Source organism: Thunnus thynnus, chromosome 11 (assembly GCF_963924715.1).
Source record: "Thunnus thynnus chromosome 11, fThuThy2.1, whole genome shotgun sequence".
Lineage (NCBI taxonomy): Eukaryota > Metazoa > Chordata > Actinopteri > Scombriformes > Scombridae > Thunnus > Thunnus thynnus.
Genome location: NC_089527.1, coordinates 33,419,357 through 33,431,352, shown reverse-complemented (window position 1 = coordinate 33,431,352; position 11,996 = coordinate 33,419,357).

Below are 11,996 nucleotides of genomic sequence, written 5' to 3'. Positions count from 1 at the left end.
GTCAAGCCTATCATCGACTGGCCCACTCTTGAGTCCCCTAAGCAGGTCCAACATTTCCTTGGCTTCACCAACTTCTACAGACTATTCATCCGTGGTTATAGCACCATCACTGCCCCCCTGAATTCCCTAACCTCCTCCAAGGTCTGTTTTGAATGGTCCAAACAGGCTGACAAGGCTTTCCGGACCTCAAGCACTGGTTTATGTCTGCCCCCATTCACACCATCCCTGTTACCTGCTGTCAGTTTGTAGTCGAGGTAGAAGCTTCTAATGTGAGGATGGGGACTGTCGTCTCTCAATGGTCAGCCCACGACCAGAGGGCTCATCCCTGTGCATTCTTCTCCTGTAAGCTTTCTTCAGGCAAGAGAAATTACAACATAGGGAACAGGGAGCTGCTGGCAGTCAAGTTGGCCATAGAGAAGTGAGGGCACTGGCTGTAGGAGGCGGAGCACCTGTTTGTGGTCTGGACCGACCACAAAAACTTGGAGTACATCCAAACTGCCAAGCACCTCAACTCCTGCCAAGCCAGATGGGCCCTGTTCTTCAGCTGGTTGTTTTACCCACTCTTGCCTGATGCCTGTCCCAACAGTTCCAAATGTAACTAAAATGGCCGCCATGGCCCGTAGGAATGTCATAGAGAGATCAAACCAAAACTCAATTATTCATCTCATCAAGACCTACAAATCATATGCTGACACCCTTAACCTAAATCCAACAAGAAGTCCGCAATTAGCCTTTCAAAATAAGACTTTGCCCCAATTTTGGCCCCCTAACAAACGCTATCTCCTCCGAGGGTGTTAATGGTATTGGCTTCAAACTTTAATGGGTGACTTATGACACTATGCTGAAAAAAAGTTGTTAAAAACTTTGTAATAGATCAAACAGTTTGGATTTTATAAGCCCTGAAAGTTGCAGTGCCACATCACACCTTACAATGTATAACAATGGGGAGGCAATCTATGGGCATGAACTTTGTGTCAAACAGAGGCTTCTGACGTCTAAACTATAAGCCTGACCACTTTCAAACCTGTATCAATGGATTCGCAACGAAATTTCCTACTAAAAAACATGATTTGGCCAAAGTAATGGGATTTATGAGGATATTTCACCAGAAGTGTACTCTAAAATCCCCCTCTTCAACTGATCCTGGTGATGTCACTCCCTCAGTGCTGTAAAACATTCCACAATACACGCTCATTATAAAATCGCAGGAGGAGCAAGAAAAGACTTTAAAACTCACACTCTAATATCTCAAAAACAGTAAAAGATAGAAAAACATGTAAATTCAAGATTTGTAGGTCAAAGTCATGTGACTCATTTAAAGTTCAAATGAAGTTTGTATTTAAAACTATGTGGAAGCAGTAAATGTTCAAAAAGGTGTGGGTTCGCTCACACTCTCCATTCAAATGTATGAGTATTTTTCTGTGTCCAGCTGCAGGTACTTATTGTCTCTACACACCTGACAGTACACATGTCAATCAAACTTTGACCAGGTCATGTGGGTTAAAAGTCTTTCCTTTTCTAAAAATAGACTTGATGAAAATTAGGAAAATAATTTGTTTTACACACAAACTCGTCAAGAGTTTTCAATTTACCAATTGAAATTGAAGTGAAAGGGCCCAAAACTTGCCTAATTTTGATGACACAGGTGTGAGCAAGACAGACATGTCACCCTGCAGAAAATTCTGATTGTGTCAATCAAACTTTCAAAGTAAAAGCACACCACACTTGTAAGAAATATGACTCATTTTTAAAAGGCAATATGATCTGATCCCAATGGGCCAGAGTGCGAGGTCCCGACCAACGCTGCTTGCAGCTTTAATTTCATCTGCAGTGGCAATCCATTTTGTCTGTATGATAGCAGAAACACATTCTTAGCTGTCTCTGCCTCCACCAATATTATTAGTACATGGACTACTCTTTTTCTAAATTTGAAAAATCAATCTTAAAATTTTACATTCTATCTATACATTCTGTCTTGCCTTTAATTTCAGATGAAACTGATTCAGGGCTGGAGAAAGCTGCACCTCCCTCATTTTCTCCAAAGGCATTTCTTCAGTGCATAACAGGGCAAGGCCATGTTCCTGTCTTGCAGAAAGAGAAGAGACGTTTTAAAGTAAATGTAAAGTTCAATCATCACCTCAAGTCACAATCTGGAGAACATAGGATATGCTATCCACCTGTTGCAGCTTGCAGTAGCACCATCACATACCCTGCTCAACACATGAGATCATATAAAAATTTCAAAGTAGTTCTGGTGGAGGCATTCCATCTGGGACAAGAATTGTTAAGGGTGTAGATGAATAAGGTTGTGGCAGGTTTGGTAGTGAAAGTAAATTAATTTGTTGGATGTTAAAATGGATGGTTTTAATGAAATTTTGTGTACAAACTTGTTTATTGGTGGATCTATTTTAATTTCAGTGGTTCAAGTTTAATGAACTGTAATGTTCAATATTGTCATTCAGTGTATCTCCAATAGTTGTGAAAATTTTAAGAACGCTGCCACAGATGAAAAACACACATTTTAAAACAGTCTGTCAGGAAAGAACACAGCTGTTCTAAACAAAAGGATGGTTTTTAAATTCTACAAACTTTGACTTGGCTTTTTCATATGTCTACATGTATGTGGCACAGCAATTGGTGTTCAGACTTACCAACATGACAGTTGCTCACTGAAAGATTTGAAGAGAACGACAGTTAATGCCACAACCTTGGGAGTTGGATAGGTCTGTAGGGTCCACAGTAGCTTGAAGGTCTGTCATATCTTGCTCACTCGGGCATGGGAAATTCTGGAACAACAACCCCAGATCCTGGTAGGAACTCATCACAGTAAAGGGCACTCTCCCCGTCTAGGTCAAGTTCTTGCAGATCCCAGGATTCAAATAGCAGTTTAAATCAAGCATAAATTTACAGTGTAATATTCAAAGAATGTACTGCCTGAATTAATGTACGTTCAACAGAGATAATTGCAGAAAAGGATGCACCTCAACATTCTAAATGCCTAAACACACTGGAAGTGATAGATTTGCATCAGATTTGAAATTCCAATACCACAGAACCAACACAGGTTTTTCATTTTGCTCTTTGTATTAACTGCTGTACATGTTGGATGTAATGAATGAATGAAAAGGAGAAATGCAGAGGAGGAAAATGAAACTGAAACTAAGAGCATCTGTGTCCACAGTAAATAATCTGTTGACTGTTTGATGGTTATTTATTTGTGCTTTAAAACGTAACTTCCGTGAAAAAAATCAGAATATAACCTTTTACTTCTCTCATTCAGAGGTTTGGTTCTCACTACCGCTCAGTCCCCTTACTCGACCACTGCCGCGCTGTGTCTTTCTCTCTCTCACTTGCTCGCTGGTGCTCAGCTGGCTTGCGCTTGAGAAAACTGGGTCCTCATTTGACGCTCCAAAATCAAAACAAGGTCAGAGTTGGGGCGTCAAGACAGTTTGACGGGCCTCATAACGCTGTTAGTGCGTGTTCGGCCATTAAAAACAATATGCGTACTTCAAAACACACGCATCAGACACTTCCAGTGCATTTAGGCCTAAGCCTCATCTGTGCTGTTTTGCAGCAGGCCCAACTGCCACAACTGTTGAGGGGTCATGTTTCCTACTGAGCGGAGTGGGTAATGGTTCCATCCCTCACTAAAGGTGTGAAGGTCGCTGTGGAGACGGAGGAGGAACACACCAGGAAGATGTGCAGTGTGTTTGAGATGTCCAATAGTCCCTCTTCTTCAAGATAGGACATCTTAAGCTAGTTGCTGCAGTCCACACATCATGCCAAATCCATTCAATTCTGTCATGGAAAAATGGAAAACAAGCAGTATGTCACTTTTTGAGTTACAGACAGTGTAAAGGGTAAAGGGGCACTTAAACGTACCATAATAGTCACAGGCCTAAGAAAACACCAGGTTGCACATCCACTATTAGAGGACAAAATATGCCAAAATGTTGATTCATAGGACTAAAAATTAAAAAGACTCACAGGGCTTAATTTGAATGATTACAGTACAATTTCAGACCAGAAGCTTGACACTTTTGTGCCTTAAATCGAAGCTCAGATTTACCATACTGACTGCAGGTTAGTCATGGGAAGACTGAGGTCCTTAGGCCACAGGGGATAGTGTAGCAGAATGAAGACAGCTATACACAGTGTATGTAGCAGAGATTCTTGATTGTGTGTCAGTGAGAAGCACCCCTTTACTTTTAACACAAATGAACAGGCAGTTTTTAATTAATTTCAATTAATCATAAATGAGGTCTTGATTGACATACAACTGCACACATACACAGAAAAATTAATGACTGTCAATGCTGACTCAAGGTTAATGTTACCTTGCTAAACATTTGATTATATTTACCTCTGATTGTGGACTCTTTTTCCAGAAATAAAACTTGTTCCTCACACAGTAAACATGAAACGAGTAATGTCGACGTTCTCCGCACCTTGATCACCACTGACCTTAGCACATATGTGAAAAAGTTATTCTAAAAGTTATAAAGGTATATTATTACAGTTCTGATACAGTAGAGCATCAGTATGACTTGCATGTAATCAGTGTGGGCGCTAGAACAAATATCCAGGGGGGGCTAGAGGCTTACAGCGGAGGGGCACCAAATTACTGGCAAGTGTCAACGTAGTCGTGCATCGTGAAAGTTAAACCAAATCACAAAAATAGTGCATTCTCTTCACTGTTGTAATAATCTAACAAAAAACACAATGAGAAATCACTTAGGTGTAAATAAAGGCATGGACAAGCACGTTTTACTGAAATGTTTAACTCAAAACGCACGTAAGGAAATGATAACACATAATAACACATAACGAGGTCACAGCAAATAAATGTTGAATAAAAAGAAAATATTAGATTTGCATATACCAAATAATTATGCCAGTCAGTGGCCAGTATGAACAGGATAACAAGTGAACTTTTACATAAGCCTGTGTAGGCCTAAACATTAAGCATCAAATGCACTCTCATTAGAACAGCTGTAGTCTATGACTGGAGGCGCTGAACTTACGCAGCACAAGGTCCTTCCATTTGTCTCTCAGCACCCTCGTTAGGTCTCGTTCAAAAGCCAGCTGTACTAGCTTGAGAGTTCGTCATTGTCCGTCTGTGGTCGGTAAAAATGTTCTTGAGAACTGAGAACGAGTTCTCACACATGTTGGTGGAGGCACCTAATGTCAGCAAAAGTTTGAGGGCAAGCAAAACAGTGGGCATGGTCCCAAGTACTCCATGTTGTTCTGAGAGGAGTCTTGACACGGTCATCTTCTTCTGATCATCCTCTTTCACTCTAGCAACGTATTGCTTTGCAACGACACACTCTGTCTCCACAATGATGGATTTGATCAGCTCCATAAGGGGTTGCACTGCTCTCACATCCAAGAAAGTGTCACTCTCTGGATCAAGAGCGACAAGTGCAGCCGCCAACTTGGAGTTGCGTTCACTGAAGCGCACTTCCATTTCACTGAGGACGTGGTCCAACACACTGAAATACAGCCTGCGCAACTCGACCTTATCCATTGTGTTGCCTCCAGTTGTTTCTTCGACCACATACTCAGCCAGCAGCTTATTTGCCTGTCGACTTCGTTTTGCTGGGACAGCAGGCACGGCAGGTGTGAAGTTATCCCAGAATGCGCAGAATTCTTCCTCAGTTCTGAGATTTCGGACACACTGGGTCGCTGATTTTACAAGCGCTATTCCAGTGGAAAGGTCAGTGTCCTCTACCTACAGGATTTTGTTTGCTTGGTCGAGCTACATAAGCACCTACAGGATATAGGGCAATATTTTAGTAATATTTGTTAAGTTAAGCCTACTAATTCACAAGCAGGCAAAGGCCTGGCGCTATAGGCACACAAACAATTAGCAAATGCAGCCTACAGTTTGAAGCGCTATCAGTGGTGCTGAACAGACAGCTCCGCCTGTGTTCAGCACCACTGACAGTGCTTCAAACTGTGCGCTGACGCACAAACCAGGGTTTCCGCCAGTGTGTTGCGAACCTGGCGTCCCTCATAGGGCCTAAGCATCAGGGAATTTTTTAAATGTATTCTAGGATGTTTTCTAAACTAAAATGTGTTACGAGTAGCGTAGCTCCTTTAAGGATTAGCTGCCAACGGTCAGTGGCGAACACAGATGCGGGGACGAGCCAGAGGATGGGAGAGTTTCCTTCCTGATGTTTAAATCCAGCAAAGACATGAATAATCCACTTCCTCCATCCCCCATATTATCAAATGTCTCAACTTTACCCCTCAATGGCAACTGATTGGCAACCAGGAACTCCACAACGTCAACGAAAGAGGAAACGTAATATCGATTTCTTTTAATTTGATCTGTATTTAGTGGAGTGAAGATTTCTTTACCCTTTTCGGACCGGCTCTCTCTTTCTCTACATAGTGTAACATGCCAGGTGTTCCTTAGATGTGGCGTGCCTGTGGAAGCCTTTATTGGTTTCTGTGACGTGTTTCCAGTCATGGAAACCTTTTGTGGTGAAGGCTGAGTCAAAACGGCTCCCCTGACCAAGATGAGCAGTTCGGCAGCTAAACTTGTGGCAGGAGTAGCAGAAGGCGCATCCGCTTTCACGGAGTTCTCCAGCCAATCCCTCCTCTGGTACAAGGCAGTAAGAAAAGATCTCTTCTTACTCAGGCTCATGGGGTAGGTGTGGAGACTAACCTGTTTAGGCCCATTTTCTCTTAAATCATCCACAGCAGTTGTTGTGTCAGGCTCAACAACACCGTCAGACCGGCAGGATGTAGCATCAAAGCTCGGAGGACTAACATTAGAAGTAGCCGGTGACAGTGACTCCAAGGACTCAAAAAAAGTGTCATCTTTGTCAATCTTTGGCTGTAAATTTGTTGCTTTGGAGGCAATCAACCACTTTCTTAGATCCATGTTTGGCTGCGGTGAACATATTCAGCTATCTAACCTAAACTAACCTTCCCCAATGATGACAAATTTTTAATTTTTAAAACTTGAATTTCCCGCTCAACTTGTGTAGCCAGTATGGGGCATCTCAGCTTTGATTTCAGAAACTTGAGTCTCAAACTCCTGATCTGACATTGTACTGTAAGACCCTGACAAGGAAATTCCAAATTCCACCATTCAAGGGAATACTCTAATTTGTCCTTTTGAATGATGAATTTGGGTCACCCCCTTGCCCCTTGAACTGCCTGTATCTCAACAGATGGAATATGTTGCTCATTTTCCAGGTTGCCAGGTTGTGAAAAATCCCTCCTTTCTATACCACCGCAAATCATTAATAAAGCATTAAATGATTCAGATTGTCTGTGCCATGTGGCTACTATTATACTGTTTGCAGCTATTATAGTAAAAAGTACAGGCGCTCATGTATAAATTAACCAGCTTTTTATTCCAAAAGTTAAAGGGGTTGAGAATGGATGAGCCCGGTAAAAGAGTACTGGTATGGGACACTCTAAGAAGTAAAGCGAATGTGCCCACAAGGAGCAGGGATCATTTCATTGGTCAAAACTACACCTGGCCTTCTATTGGTTGGGGGATTTTGACAGGGTTGTTGCACAAAAAACTCCGAGAGCAGAAGAGAAATCTGAGAGCAGAAGTTTCACAAGCACAGGAACGAGGAAATCTGTGCAAGCAACAATATATCTGAGTGCAAGCATACAGTTTGAGCAGAAACAGAGCAAATCTAAGTGCAAGCAGAGGTTACCTGAATGTGAGGGCAGGGTTTCGAGTCCACCAGGGCTTAGGGCTGTCCCACTGTCAAACTGTCACTGTCACTGTCAAGTGCATGAGGGCGCTCCAGCAGACATTTTGAGCCCTTTATGCACAATATGTAATTTCTGCCACTAGGGGTCTCTCAATCACAACAATAACAAAAGACGGAGTTTGATGACATTGTGAAGTAGCGTGGGATCATGGGAGTTGTTGTCTTTATGTAGTGATGGAGATTTCATACAGGTCTGATATAAGTATTAATCTCCAAAATGGGTCACCACAAACACAGGTAAGAGTCCAAAATAAAGAGGACGAGAGGCCAACAGCCCAAACAATAAAGCATTTATTCACTATGAATGAATGAATGAATGAATGTTTTAGCTACAGCTCAAGGATTGCACAGTGCCCATCAGAAATATTGCACAAGGCCCGGTTTAAATAATAACCAAATAATAAAGAAACAAAGAAAACAAAAGGGAAAAATAATTAAAACAAAAAGCCTGTTACTCTAACCAAACTCTTGATGTGGGAAAAAACAATGACAGTCAAAATTGCCATAAAAAACAGTCCTATAAAGATAGACATAGTATTAGGCTACAGTCAGGCATATTTAAAATGAATGTTTTTCATAAAATTACCAACTCACTATGTCATATCTTTAATTAATCTAGATAGCACCCAGATGCACGGTGTGCTTATTGTCGTGATGACTAATACTAAAAAAGGAAAATAAAATACTAAATGTCACATAGGTTGATACACATATTCGCAGTCTGATAAATATACATGTACACAATTTAGGATCATAATCCCACTTCAGGTTTACTCCTGGTGTCTATTAGCAGATGATTGGAAGCTATAATAAAATAAAACTCATATCAATTATCTGCATATTTTACAACCCACTGAGGAGATTCAATTTGTGTAACATCGCAGGAGAGCTGGCCTATTGTTAATTTCAGCGTGCATCTACGGCTTTATCCACTCTTTATCCACTCTCCCCTCATGGGCTATTTTCAGAGTTCTACAGGAATATATTCATTTCTTACTTTAGCAACATTTTACATGCTCTCTCATATTATATGATATGGATAGTATTTTACATATATAGCATACAGCAAGCAAATGTTTGGCGTCCCTCGTACAGTGTCTACCTTACTGCAATTCCTCGTTCCGCACACAAGTAAGAGAGAGAGAGCGCTCACTTCCTGTGTCCCCTATATAGCCTTCCCAAGGGTCCTAAAGACATCCCCATGACATTTATTGTTAAACAACCAGCTTTTCCAGGTTAGGATTACTTCAGTGTTTATCGTTCAGGATGTTTTTACTGGGAGACAAATTATCCACAGAGGTCCTCTCCTCTCCAGAACAAACAGATCTGGTGATTAAAACAGGTAAAAACACTGAATAAAGCAGTTTAACATAAAAAATGTGTGTCTCTGACGCTGTTCGGCAGGCACAGGACGTATGATGGGGCTGTGAGCCGAGCTGCTGCTAATGTTTCCTCAGCTTGTTTCTCTGACAAGTTAAGATACAGACATTCAGCAGGGTTTTACCAGGAGCAGAATTATCCACAGAGGTCTCCTCCTCTCCAAAACAAACGTACACAGGGATTAAAACCAGTAAAAACCCTGAATAAAGCAGTTTCACGTAAAAAATCAGAGTTTCTGCTCAGCTTATTTCTCTGATAACTTAAGATCCAGACATCTGATGACCAAAATCCTTCATCTGGTTAAAAGATATAGTTAAAAACCACCAAGTTTATTGTAAAAATGCGGTTTAAAACTGAATAAAAGTCAGTTTCTGGAGGACAACCACAACGCCGATGTATTATGTTGTAGGTGTATACTCTTTGGTAGATGCCACTATGGCAGACAACCACAACGCTGAAGCATGTATCTTGTGCATGGATACTCTTTGGTAGAGGGGTTTGACACCATTGACAGAAGACCAAATGCAATGGACTGTTACCTTGATTAAAAAATTGATGAAAATTGAAAATTGTTGGAAACATTTGGGATAATGTAAGTACACAACTCAACAAAATACATAACATTGGTCTGGTTGTTTTTGGACATTTTATTGCAGAATAGTTACATATTATACAGTAAGCAAACTGGCATATGGGTATTCAGCCTGGCATAGTGGGTGCACTGGTATGCCTACATTTACAAGAAACACTACATTAACAAGGATTTAAGATACATAAAAACACATGAAATCTGAGGAATGTAAGCATAGGTTTTATTACACATCTAGTTTGTTCATCAACCATTTCTTTTAATTTTTGCTTAACCCTTTCATGCATAAGTTATGATAACCTCAGTCAGGATTTTTTTCCTTGGTGTTTTTATTCCCCTTTAGGCATGAAAAAAAAAGAACTTAATTTTTTTTAAACCTGCATTTTTTTAGGAGTTTTTCACATGTCCACTCAGGTGGACCATCAAAACCCATGCATATCTAAGAAAATGGCTTTTGAATAGCTGTCCACTGTAGTGACCACTATTCATGAAAGGGTTAATGACACTGTTTTGACAAAAATTAGTAAATTGATTATTTGACAATTACCTCTTGTCCACTCTGTAAGGCAAGAGCCTTGAAGACGTTCAAATCAGGCAGTCGGTCCCTTACTTGACTGTCAGGCATATCATTATTTTATAGGTTGGATATTACTATCTGTTTTACACTTTGTTTAATCTGCTTTTTGAGTGAGTGGTTTTACTATTTTTGTCTTTTTCTGTTTTTGTGATCTCATTAGACAAATTCCAATCAGTCATGTTGATATGGCAGTAAAATATTGAATAAAAAGTCCCAAACCCACAATCATATGCAACATGTTTTGGTGTCATCAAGGTAGCGTGATATGTCACAAACTGCTGTCCCACTCCTATTTAAACCATTTCGAGCCCTTGTAGCCTCTCACACTCAAGCACTTACCAGGTGATGTCAATTAAGTCCGTGAGGGCCATGCTCTCAAACTGATTTACAACACCCTTGGATAAAGATGGGAAAAAAGTTGCATAATCTGCTGGCTACGATAACTGTCCAGTGGTGTACAGACTGCCTACTCAGTGAGCCACAGGTGTACACCAGCGTGGTAATGGTGTGGACCCATTCACAGTGCACAGGGGGCTGAACTAGTCATAAAGTAGCGACAACAAAGCCCACCCATTCAGCAGGAAAGTATTGATTGGTCAATTTTAATGTCATTTCAAATTACTCAGCCCTCTATAAAATGATAGCTGGACCACCAATCACAGAGCTGAAAGCATTTTCTTCCTGGCAACTGTGGAGTCTTACAAATTTGTGTTGTGCAAACATGACCTCATGTATTAAACATTCGAAATGCTTAAAAGAAACATAAGGCCTCAAGGCAAATGAGGATCTAAAGTATCAACTTGTTTAGAAAGAGCCGCTGCTTTAAAGTGTCTTCAATCGCTTTTAATTAAGAGGACAAAAAGCCTATTTCAGGCCTATTGTTGAAATCAGTGGAGCCAAGCATTGAGCTGGGGATTCTGTGGGACTGTACTTGAATACCTAATCTGATGTGATGATTAAAGGTTGGCTTCTGTCCCACACTGCTTTTGTAAAGGCAAGATTAAATAAATGAACTGTATTATTTGAACAAGGGTTCTAGCTAAATGAGAGCAGATGCCTGCATAATTTGGACAGCCAGGTTAAAAACATGAAAAAAAGAGCAAAAGGATCAGCTGTTTGAACAGGAAAGCTGTCACTAGAAGCAATTCAATTCAAAGACAGCAAAACATAGCCACAAAGAGAAGACAAATATTGCATTATACAGAATAAGAAAGGTGGTCAAATCACCAGTCTAAAATCAAAATCCTGAAAATCAAACCAAACTGTGATATGGCACATTTTAAGATTTTTGGCCATATGGGAGCAAGCTTTGAAAACTCTGCACTGATACATCATCACCTTTTAAGTTGATATGATATGGTCAACTTATTTGCAAAAAGTTAAAAATTAACATATAAACATAAACATATAATTGAATTGAATTGAATTGAATTGAATTGAGTTGAATTGAATTGAATTGAATTATTTATTCAAGTGTCCTGCACCTTTCTGGTGCCCAGCCCACATGGGCTTACAAGTCACTAGACAAAAATAACCAAGATAGCCACATGACATATCATAATGTACAGTTCAACAAATTCAAAAATAAAGCATTTCACAACACCGTTTACATGGAAGAAATGTCCCATGATGATGGATACAATGTTCTCTGTCTTAGCTACCGAGCATCTCCTATAAATCTCGCCAAAATAAACATTTCCATATT